Genomic DNA, 13,432 nt, shown 5'->3' on the forward strand with positions numbered 1-13,432 from the left:
TTAAAATGAGCAAATGCACAGCGGAAGACTTAATTCGTACCTGAGAATAAACATGCTTAAAAGTGTCAACCAAAAGGTTGGCGAGTTCATAGATTTATCATATCAATCATTTCAATATATTAATAGACCACAAGATTTCCATTTATAAATATATGTACACTCGCAAGTGTGTAAAACCATTCTGCTTATGTTGAGGCCTCAGTAACCCACCTTAACAATAATATAATAAGTCATCTTCGCAAAGATGGATACGTACACTCGCAAGTGTATAAATAATTCTCGAAGTACTAAACATCCGCCCACTAGTTCTTATGTCTAGTGCAGCCTACAAGATGGGGGTGTTAAGCCCGATAGATCTATCTTTAGGATTCGCGCTTACATGCTCTTATAACATGTAACTAAATTACCTAGCACATCAATCCGCAGAATATCATTTTTGATCACTTGTCTCTAATTCGTAAATCATTTATAAAAGCAGCGCATGCATTCTCAGCTCAAAAATATATATTGCAAAAGCAATTAAAAAAGGAGCAAATGAAACTCTCCTAATGTATTTTGTAGTAGAAATACATATGACTATATTGAACAATGCAGGGTTGGCCTCGGATTCACGAACCTATATCATTTGTATATTTATTAATATACATAGTTGTAATCGAACAAATGTATATATAATTTTTTTATATCCTTTTTATATTAATAATATATATATATTTCTTATATTCATTTTGTTATAAAAATATTAATCTTTGTTATGTTATATGTATTAACTATATTTTTAATATATATATGTATATATATCATTTGTATACTAGTCATGATAGTTATCAAAATAATATTAATAGTGATAAAAATGATAATAATTATAATACTTAATATTACTAATAAGATGATAATGTTAATAATTCTATTAATGATAATAATAATGATATTAATAGTTATAACTGTAAAAATATTAATTTTACATCTAATGATAGTTTTAATAAGAGTAATAACTTTGAAAATTTTAAAATATAATGATACTTTACCTTGATAGTATTATGATAATGATAATAACAGTGTTAGTAATAATAAATTTTATCATAACATCGTGTTAAATTTGTAACCTATATATATAATTCCTATAATTTAAAGTTATAACCAATTTTATAACAATCATAATAATAATCATGTTTGTACTATAATCATCATAAGAATTAGTAAATGATAATCTTTCTTTCTTTTGCTACTTATATTAGTAGTGTTAATAATAATATCTAAAATTATCAATACTAGTAACAATAATAATAATATTTAGTAGTAATCATTATACTAATAATAATAAGTATAAATTAATAATACTAGTAATTATATTATTACTAATAATGATAATATTCAACTTAATGATAATAACAATAATAATCATAACAGTAATAATCATAATAATAATTATTAATAATAGGTAATAATAATACTAATTAGTAATTACACGAAGACTACCTTAAAAGAAATTTGTTCCAAAAATAATTACAGATGTCCAGATTTGAACCCCTGATCACCTGATTACCCACAACACTCCATAACCATCCAGCTATCCTTGTTTTTTCTGAAATTTTATCAGTCCCTTATTTATTTACACTCTTGTCAGTGTTCATCCTATACTCCAACAACTTCATCGACCATGACATCAATTATCAATACAACGATTTGATTTTTTTAGGATTTCATAAAATAATAAACGCTCGTAATTGTTAATTCCTATTAATCAAACAAAAAAAAATAACAAAGAAAATAAAAAAAATCACAGCATATGCTGCTGCTGCAGTTCACTGAGTTTAAAAAAAAAAATTTCGCTTTTCAATTTTTGTAATATTATTGATGAAGATCATAACACGAAAGAGTTTGCATTTACCTATTAGAAACCAAAGGAATTGTTAATTTTAACAAAAACACCCTATAACTCTGCAATTCAATCTTTACTCATCCGTTTGACTTTTTATTTTATAAGTTTGACTTTGAAAATTCATAATCAATAAAGAGAATTGGGATATGATCTTTTGCAGATAGTTTGAGCGAAGGATTCATAACACTCCTGCATTTTTAAATTTTGAATATTCATAAGAAATCGAATTGTGGTGAAAAGTAGTCGCGTACATGGGTATTAAGTGGGTTCTTAGAATTTGTCTCTCTTTAAAATGAATTAGGTATAATACGGAGTGTAATTGAGGGTTTAATACAGTAACAAATTCGATGAAGCTTGTCTGTTAGCAAAGATTTGTCGACAAAATCCCAATCAGAGAATAAAAAGAGGAAAAGCAGATATGGGGTTCATTCATACTAGATTTTATGTAATATATTTTATATTTAATATATATTAATAATTAATATATTAATAACAACAATACAAATAATAATAAAAATTGTATTAATAATAATGCTAATAATACCAATTAATGATAATAAGAATAATATAACAATTCATGTATATCAAACTTCATATCTATATGTTATATATAAAAAAATATTAATTAATAATACCGATTTTAATATCTGAAGTAGTCGTAGTATTATTAGTATAATATTTATATCTTTAACTTGTAATTACATATATTAGTATTACAATTTATTAGTCTTGTAATATTTAATAATTACATGATATATATAACAACATATTTTAAATATTTAATATCTATACTTTTTATATATCTATTATAATGTATAAATCAATAATTATGTATATCAATCATGTATATATATATATATATATATATATATATATATATATATATATATATATATATATATATATATATATATATATATATATTTCCACTGTTACATATTTAATTATGTTATGAATACCAAGTAAATAATTAAAATATATATATATATATATATATATATATATATATATATATATATATATATATTGAAACAATAATCTCAGAGTATAGCATCTAATACTTTGTTAATATTGTCAACTTCTTTTCGAAATCATTTGTGTTCAAATACTCTATATAAAATAACAAGTTTTATTTATTTTAAGTTGTCTTTACTCACATAATAGTTCATTAATATATTTTATTTATTATATATAATCATTCACATATATAATCATTTATGTACACATTTTTACAATTCAAAGGTTCGTGGATCGTCGGGAGTAGTCAAAGTCAAATCATTTCTTAAAACAGTTCAAAAATTTTGAAACTCAATATTATAGACTTTGCTTATCATGTCGGAATCATATAAAGATCAAGTTTAAATTTGGTCGGAAATTCCCGGGTCGTCACAGTACCTACCCGTTAAAGAAATTTCGTCCCGAAATTTGAGTGAGGTTGTCATGGCTAACAATAAAAATGTTTTCATGACTCGTATAAGCTGATAAATAGAGTTTTATTACTATTGAGTAATAAGGATAAAATAATTCAATTACTCAAAGCGTACAGTTGAAGCAACCTCAAAAGAGTGGAATAAAGAATAGAGATTCGCCTTAACTTTTGACATAGTCACGTTTGAATTCCGGAATTCAAGGGATTTAAAAGAAAATCTTAGAAATCTATAAGATCTGATTCTTCGATAAATGAGGAAATTAGGGTCTTTTTAGTTAAGTGCGATGATCTGCCTCGATTGCTCTGTCAGGTAATTTCATTATAAATTGACCTCTTCCGTTTTATTATTCTCACCATTCCTATACTTCTTCCCTAATCCATACATTTAAAAATTGTAACAATGCTTAATCCAGTTCTGATTCTTGTTCTTATTCTGAATATCGTATCTGTCATTCTTCTTTTCCATTTACCACCGGCGGAATCTATTCACTTCTATTATTACCTTGGGGTTATAGTATTTCTAATTCTCCCGTGTCTTTATATGGCTATACGCATTGATATACACGGTTTGTAATTCTGTGTTATGGTTGCGCTTATATTCTCCCTTATAGTTTGAAGCTTCATGCTTTTGTTTTCTCTTCCCAACTTTAGATCAAGCAAAAAATGGTCCAGAATTTGTAGGTATGAAGTTTTCGAATGATTATAGTGTTCTAAGCAGAAAGGAATGTATTAGCACGATTTGATTTGTCAAATTACCAGAATCACCGAGGATGGAACTATCAAGAATATATTTTCTTGATATGTTCAGAGGTTAAGTAGAATGAAAGAGTTATGTAACATGGTTCATAATAAAGGTATGATCTGTGATCCTTTATCACGTTCCATTAGAAACTCAGCATGACTTACTATAATATAATCACGTTGGTCGGGAGTTATTATATTATACTAACCCATGCTTCAATTCCCAACACTTCTCCACGATTCATTCATAATTTATACTTAGATTTTTACAGAAGTTTCCAATATAATGAAATACAGAAAACACGAAGAGGTAGATAATTTCGGACAAGAATATTTTTGAAAATATCCTCAGAAATATCGAAGGTATTTATGATGATACTTTGGAATTTCTAAGTTCGAAGGTTAATGAAGAAAATTTTTTCGCAAGATTTTAACATGACTTCGGAGCAAGATATTCTCTAAAGATTTCTTCGGATCTAGAATTATCTGGATTCTTTGAATATAGGGTATGGTCCTTGTATTTGTCCTTGGTCTCCTTCGTGGTTAGCTCAATCCGTTTTCCAGTTCCAACTTTTCTGAGCTTTTTCAACATTCAGAGTATTGATTTGTAGACTGAGTGCTTTTCAGAATTTCAGAATGAAAGATCATAATTCTAAGAGATGAATGTTATACATATAACTGTTGATGTAGATATACTGTGAGTTTTCAAAGTACTGATTGCTGATTCCCGGTAATTGGTATGTCAGTTCTCGTTACAAGATGCGGATGAGTATATGATAGGGTTTCAATGAATAAATATCATGATTTATCAGAGAAATTTAAGTCAAGAAGTAACGAGGTTGCTGGTACGTCTGCTGGTAATATGGTGGAATATAAATGGTTTCCCGGTAACAATAAAAGAGCACGCATATATATCAAGGTTATAATAGGGTTGTTTCGAATGAAATGTTGAAGTTGACTTGCTGGAACTGTGACAAAATTGGCTACTTTGAAGAGGGATTGTAAAGTTATTTTCGGTAATAACAACGCCAAAGGAGCTAGCACAGATACGTGTTAAACGTTTACTCAGGTTCCGAGTGTTTTCAAGTGCATAACTATATGCATCAACCTTTTCTTTCGTAGGTAAAGTGCGATCGGTTTATCATTTCGGTTGAGGTGTTTTCAAGAATCACGAAAGGTTTGAACGCATATTGTAATCGTCAAGATACAATGAGGTTTAAGATGAAATCAAGTGGCAAACTTGAAGAATTGTTTAGTTTCATATGTTATAATCAATATTTTAATTCTTTTTAATTGTCCAATGTTATTAGTCCACAGTCGATAGTCCACAGTTAACAGTCCAGTAATTCATATATAGTTTAATATATTATATTCGAATTAATTAATACGTGTCGTGACCCGTATACATCTCAGACTCGATCACAACTCAAACTATATATATTATTGTAGAATCAACCTCAACCCTGTATAGCTAACTCCTGCATTACTGCATATAGAGTGTCTATGGTTATTCCAAATAATATATATAGATGCGTCGATATGATATGTCAAAACCTTGTATACGTGTCCCGATATTTAAAGTACGTAAAATAAATAACAGAAATTAAATGACGATAAATAAAGTGCGTAAAGTAAATAACATAAATTAAATGACGATAAATGAAATTGCGAGAAGGTAAGTTGCGATAATTAAATTGCGATAAATAAAATGTAATCAGTTAGCTAGGAACAATTAGCTAGGAACAGTTAGCGTGAATTCTTAACAAAATTCCTCATAGTTAATTTGTTTGTTTCTAACAAATTTTATTTTGTCAAATATTTTCTTCATTACGCCACTTGTTGGATTCTGATAAATCAAAATCCAAATATGAAATTGGATGAATATGGTTATTCTGTGGTGAACGGATTTGTATATCAGTTGATGTAAGTAGGATAGTAAACGACCGTTGAATCAGATTCGAAGAATGCACAATATAACTTATTAATGTGAAATCTAAATATTCCTCGGGTTTTACCTACCCGTTAAAATATTTTAACCATTAACAGTTTGTACAAAGGAATTTTTCAATTACAATCTTTATGAAAATATATATACATATACATTTTCTTCAGGTGTAATCTTGGAATTAATGAGTTAATATGATATTAAAGTCATTTGATTTACCGTTAGAACAAGAATATATAATCTCTAAAACATTAGAGATTACATAATCGTCATGATGAGCGAAGATAATTGATGTAGAATGATACGTAGAACGATGATTATACTCGAGGTACAGAATGAGATATTGAGGCATGGATTGTTGATGGTACTGGTATTGATGTTGATGGTACTATTGGTGCCGTTGATGTTGCTGAAGCTGGTACGTTTTGCACCATATTTTTCAAGGCTACAACTCGGGCGCGAAGCTCGTTGACTTCTTCCATTATTCCGGGATGATTGTCGGTCGGAACGAGCGGATGAATAAGGCTCAGAATTTGAGATAGTATATAATCATGGCGAGATATCCAGGGAATGAGGGTGAAAATAGTGTTTCGGACTGGTTCGCTGATAAGTGCTTCAGGTTCATCGCCAAGAGGTAAATTTGGTTGGTGAAAAGGATCGCCTTCTTTGCGTCTCCTTTAATTAAATCGACTACGAACCCATCAGAAGAATTGGAGATGGCTGATTGATTGATTCATTCTGGTGCCACCGCTTTCGGAGCTTAGGTGAAACTCCATATTGAAATAGCTGTCGGAATCCGAGGGATTCGAACTGGTTGAGGGATTCATCTCGTACGATCAGATGAAGGATTTTTGATAAGAAATAGATTATAGGATGTGGATTAGTACCCTGCAATACATAATTTACATATGCATATATAATACTAAAATCCCATAAGTTACGGAGGAATCTACGGAAGCTGTCAAGCAAAGGTAACAATAACAGATATGCTAAGATATGAATTTACCTATACACTGTCTATATAATAGAGGCAGTAAGACGTGTCTAGAATTTAAGGATGATAAGCAAATAATTTTCGACACTAAATGATAAGCAAAACTTTTGACATGCAGACACGGTCGAAGTCCAGACTCATTAATGCATCCTAACGACTATCAGTTAGACACACTAATGCAAGACCTGGATCGCTAAGATCACTGCTCTGATACCAACTGAAATGACCCGTCCTAATCCACCTGGACGAAGTCTTCAACAACTGGTTCCATTGCGAGGTACAGACCTCTATATGTCTTGAACGACTCCATGTAATATCTTTAAAATGAGCAAATGCACAGCGAAAGACTTAATTTGTACCTGAGAATAAACATGCTTAAAAGTGTCAACCAAAAGGTTGGTGAGTTCATAGGTTTATCATATCAATCATTTCAATATATTAATAGACCACAAGATTTCCATTTATAAATATATGTACACTCGCAAGTGTATAAAACCATTCTGCTTATGTTGAGGCCTCAGTAACCAACCTTAACAATAATATAATAAGTCATCTTCGCAAAGATGGATACGTACACTCGCAAGTGTATAAATAATCCTCGAAGTACTAAACATCCACCCACTAGTTCTTATGTCTAGTGCAGCCAACAGGATGGGGGTGTTAAGCCCGATAGATCTATCTTTAGGATTCGCGCTTACATGCTCTTATAACATGTAACTAAATTACCTAGCACATCAATCCGCAGAATATCATTTTTGATCACTTGTCTCTATTTCGTAAAGCATTTATAAAAGCAGCGCATGTATTCTCAGCCCAAAAATATATATTGCAAAAGCAATTAAAAAGGGAGCAAATGAAACTCACCTATTGTATTTTGTAGTAAAAATACATATGACTATACTGAACAATGCAGAGTTGGCCTCGGATTCACGAACCTATATCATTTATATATTTATTAATATACATAGTTGAAATCGAACAAATGTATATAAATTTTTTTTATATCCTTTTTATATTAATAATATATATATATATATTTCTTATATTCATTTTGTTATAAAAATATTAATCTTTGTTATGTTATATGTATTAACTATATTTTTAATATATATATGTATATATATCATTTGTATACTAGTCATGATAGTAATCAAAATAATATTAATAGTGATAAAAATGTGACGTCCCGGAAATTTCTGACTAAATTTAAACTTTATCTTTATATTATTCTGACACGATAAGCAATGTTTGCTAAGTTAAATCTCAAGGATTTTAAACTTTGTTTATACATTCATTTAAACCTCGACCAAATTCCAATGATTCACGAACCATTAAATGAACATTTATGAATATGTATGTATATGTGTATATGTTATAAATTGAAAATGTCAACAAAGTATTTAAACGTATAATGATTTATATGAACGTATTTGTTTCAATATGATTATCGACGAAATTAAAAATAAAATATATATATTAAATGATTGAATTATCAGAAACATTGAATTATGATTACAAGTCTCTGTTGAGAGGTCCACTATGATTTGAGAAAATCTATTCCTCTTAACGATATTCAGAATAATTTGTAAAGCTATTTATAAATAAAAATAAATAATGTCATTTACGAAAGTTAGACAAAAGCTAGTTGAGAATTAGTTTCCATAATATTCTATTAATCTATTTTCAAACGTACAAAAACGTTTTCAGTTTAAAAAGAACTTTATTATTAAAACGTATATAACTTTTATAAATATCTAGAATCACTTTTGATAACTCATTACTTAACCAGTATAATAAATATAACGATATTTATATTTTATTTCATTAAATATATATAACGATTTAAATTAATATTATATTTATTTATACGCGTATTATACATACATAGTTTTTATACTTTTACTATACTTTAACTTTACCTTTACTTTACTTTTACTTTACTTTAACTTTAATAATTCACTTTAATAATTTATACTTTAATAATTCACTTTAATAATTCACTTTAATAATTCATACTTTAATAATTCACTTTAATAATTTATACTTTAATAATTCACTTTAATAATTCATACTTTAATAATTCATTTTAATAATTCATACTTTAATAATTCACATTAATAATTCATACTTTAATAATTCACTTTAATAATTCAAAAATCTATTATAAATAGAATTCAATAGGTTTCATTATTTCATAGAAACTTGAAAATATATTTCTCTAAACTCTCTCAATCGATTTACATATATATATATTTGCTCTGTATTATTTCAAGATATTATTAGTATACATAAAATATTACGACGGAGTGATGTCCGAGTGATTTCAAAATAGTTTTTTTGAATGAGTCGAAGCTAAGGAAATTATGGGTTATAGCTATGGAGGTGATGGGTATGGTTCATGGGTATGCTCGAGGTCAATCTAGTGTTTATCATCTCCGTTGCGTCTACGTACTTTCCTGCAATATTGAATCTCAATATTGATACGTGAGCACTCATAACTTAACTTTTATATATCAATAGTGTATCCCTAACTAGTGCTCGAGTATATAGGATTATGCATGCTTGTACATTCGATATTGTCCTTAGATAGGTTTGTTGAATCCTGAATTAGATACATATGCTACTGAGATATGGTATATGATATGCATGTCATTGGAAAGCTAGCGAAAAATTAAGAACTTTTCATTTAGATATCGAATGGTTTCGATGAACGGATTAGAAGTTATAGTCAACTGAATTTTAGTATTATTGTTAAAATGATTATTATTACTATCATCGTTATTATTTTAATAGAAATATCATTGTTATTATAAAATATCATTATTACTATTATGTTAGTATTATCATTTTATCATAATACCATTTTTAGTAAATATAAATATTGTTATTTTTTATAGAATAATAATAATTATTATTACAAAATAATACAACTTTTACTTATTATTATTATGATCAATATTATTTTATCAAATAAATAGGGGATACAAAGATATTTTTCACCACGCGTAATATAATTACATTAATAATACTTACCACTATAGTTTTACGATATTAAGTGAACTTTATAAATTTTACTACTTAAGATATATAAAAGTATATTTTATCATATATAAACGTTAATATAAATTTTTATTAATAAATGACTTTTATTATTATAAAATCTAATAAATATATTTAAATATATAAAACGACTATAGTTAAGTTATATAATAAACACGTATAAATTTTAGAAGTCATTTTGGGTTAAGTTGACTTTTGTTGACTTTTGCATATTAGTCTCGAGCATTAGGATTGTGGTACACTATGACTTGACCAAAAATTGTTAGACAAATATTGACCAACATATAAATATATATAATTAATATAGGTTCGTGAATCCGAGGCCAACCTTGCACTTGTTAAATGACGTTATATGTATTTTTACTACGAAATACAGTATGGTGAGTTTCATTTGCTCCCTTTTATATATATTTTTGGGACTGAGAATACATGCGCTGTTTTTATAAATGTTTTACGAAATAGGCACAAGTACTAAAACTAATTCTACGTGGGTTTAAACCAGAAATATACCCTTAGCTTGGTAACATTAAACTACTTGTCTATGTACGGTAGGCGCGAATCCTAAAGATAGATCTATTGGGCCTGACAAACCCCATCCTGACTATGGGATGCTTTAGTACTTCGAGGTTATTTTAAACACACCTGATCTGGTGTACTTCAGAGGGTAAAACATGAACTTTAAGGCTTGTTACCGGGTGCCTACAACTTATAGAATACTTTTATACACTTGCGAGTGTACATATATTTATAAACGAAAATCTTGTGGTCTATTAATATATTAAAATGATTGTTATGATAAACCTATGAACTCACCAACCTTTTGGTTGACACTTTAAAGCATGTTTATTCTCAGGTATTAAAGAAATCTTCAGCTGTGCATTAGCTCATTTTAAGGATATTACTTGGAGTCATTCATGGCATATTTTGAAAGACGTTGCATTCGAGTCATTGAGTTCATCAAGATTATTATTATGTCAATTATAGTTGGATGTATTATCAAATGGTGTGCATGCCATTAACTTTCGTTGTAAAGAAAGTTTGTCTTTTAAAAACGAATGCAATGTTTGTAAAATGTATCATATAGAGGTCAAATACCTCGCGATGTAATCAACTATTGTGAATCGTTTATAATGTATATGAACGGGTCCTTTCAGTTGGTATCAGAGTGGTGGTCTTAGCGAACCAGGTCTGCATTAGTGTGTCTAACTGATAGTCGTTAGGATGCATTAGTGAGCCTGGACTTCGACCGTGTCTGCATGTCAAAAGTTTTGCTTATCATTTTTGCCGGAAATTGCCTGCTTATCATTCTTAGTCTAGACACATCTTACTGCATTGATTGCATGAATAGTGTATAGACAAAATTCATATCTTAGCATATCTGCTAATCCATATCTTAGCGTATCTGTTACTGTAAACTTTGCCTGACATATCCCGTAAATTCCTCCGTAATCTACAAAATCTTTTGCGCTATATATATAGATATTCTATGTAATTAGAATACCACCCGATAGCCGAAAAATCATTTCATATCGAAAAATCCTTTATTCAATCGAACAAAATAGAATTCGTCATTAGTTCAAGTCCCTCGAATTCCGATATGGAATCCCACTCAAACTCCGAAAGCAGTGTGACCGAAATGGATCAACCAATTAGCCATCATCTATTCTGGATGAATTGGGGATAGGTTCGTAGCCTCCTCAATAATTGGAGACAAGAAGAAGGTGATCCCTTCCATCCACCACATTGGCCTCTTGGCAATGAACCTGAAGCACTTACCGGCGAACCGGTCCAAAACACCATTTTCTCTCTCATTTCCAGAGTATCTCGTCACAATTATATACTACATCAAATTCTAGATTTTATTTATCCACTCGTCCGAACCGACAATCACCCCGGTGTAATAGAAGAAGTCAACGAGCTTCGCGCTCGAGTAGTGGCTTTAGAGAATATGGTGCAAGGGTTACAAACACCAACAAATAACGAAGTATTAATTCATAATTTCAATTTTATTGAATAAATACTCCGTAAAAGTTATGTAATTTCTAAAGTCTTTAGGGATTATTCGGTTCTAGTTTCAACCGTAAATCAAATGAGTTTAATTTAATATTAACTCATTAAATCTATGTTGCATCTGAAGAAAATATGCACATATATATCTTCATAAAGACTGTAATAAAATTCTGTTGTACAAAATATTAATTGTGAAATTTTTTTTAACGGGTAGGTAATACCCGAGAGATATATAAATTCACAATTAATATGTTACATTTTTCGAATCTGATTAAACAAATCATCAACTATACTCCCAAAATCTCACAACAATATACATTCTTGTATAGTAATCAAAACAACCATTCTCACCCAAATTTGATTACGCATTCTGATTTTGACAAATCAAAATCCAAGTCATGATTTAACAGAAAACATCACTCTTAGATTCCTACATCTTTCAAAGCTATACTTTGACTTCAAAACTGTGTTAGAACATCATATGTATATTAACGATTACAAACTGTGTTCAAACTCTCCGAAGTTTTCGAAGACACTTCAAACAATGAACAATCTAGATGATGATCCAACCACATATTACCCACATTTATGTACCTAAAAAGCTCTCGAAGCCAAAATCATAGTTCGACGCGTATCCGTGTCAGACCCTTTGTCATTTATTAGCTAAAATGACTTTTCAATTCCTTTTCAAAGTAGACAGTTTTGTCACAGCTCCAGCAAGTCAACTTCGATTTTTCAGTCAGACTAGTCTTATTATAACCTCGATAGATACGTTGCCCTTTCGTCATCGTTACTGGGGACCTTTCATATCTCGCCACCTTAGCAATAAACTTACCAACAACTTCAATTATCTTTGACTTTTCGAAAAATCATTATATTTATTGAAATAACATTATTTACTCATTCGCATCTTGTAACGAGAATTGTCATACGAATCATCGGAAAACAATAACCAGTATTTTGAAATCTCGCATCATGTCTACGCCAACAGTTATATGTGTACGTAAAACGTCTATCTCATGGACTTACATACTTTGAATGTGAAGTTCTGAAAAATATTTTGAACTGCAAACTAGTTCTTGAAATGCTGACGAAGCATCAAAAACTGTAAACGATCTTAACAGTAAAAAGTTTGATGACAAAGAATAGTAAGGTGGTAAAGCTGAGAAAAAGAGAAGGTTTGGAACTGAAAAACTGATTGAACAGACTATGAAGGAGGCTGTGGACAAATCACAAAGACTAAATCTGCCTTCAAAGAATCCAAATGATTAAGTGTCTGCTAAAGTCATTAACGAATACCTTACTCTTTATTCTAAACCTTTACAGAAAAATCTTCATCATCATCCATCAATATTAGAAATTCTAAGATAT

Source organism: Rutidosis leptorrhynchoides, chromosome 1, assembly GCF_046630445.1.
Source record: "Rutidosis leptorrhynchoides isolate AG116_Rl617_1_P2 chromosome 1, CSIRO_AGI_Rlap_v1, whole genome shotgun sequence".
Classification (NCBI taxonomy): domain Eukaryota; kingdom Viridiplantae; phylum Streptophyta; class Magnoliopsida; order Asterales; family Asteraceae; genus Rutidosis; species Rutidosis leptorrhynchoides.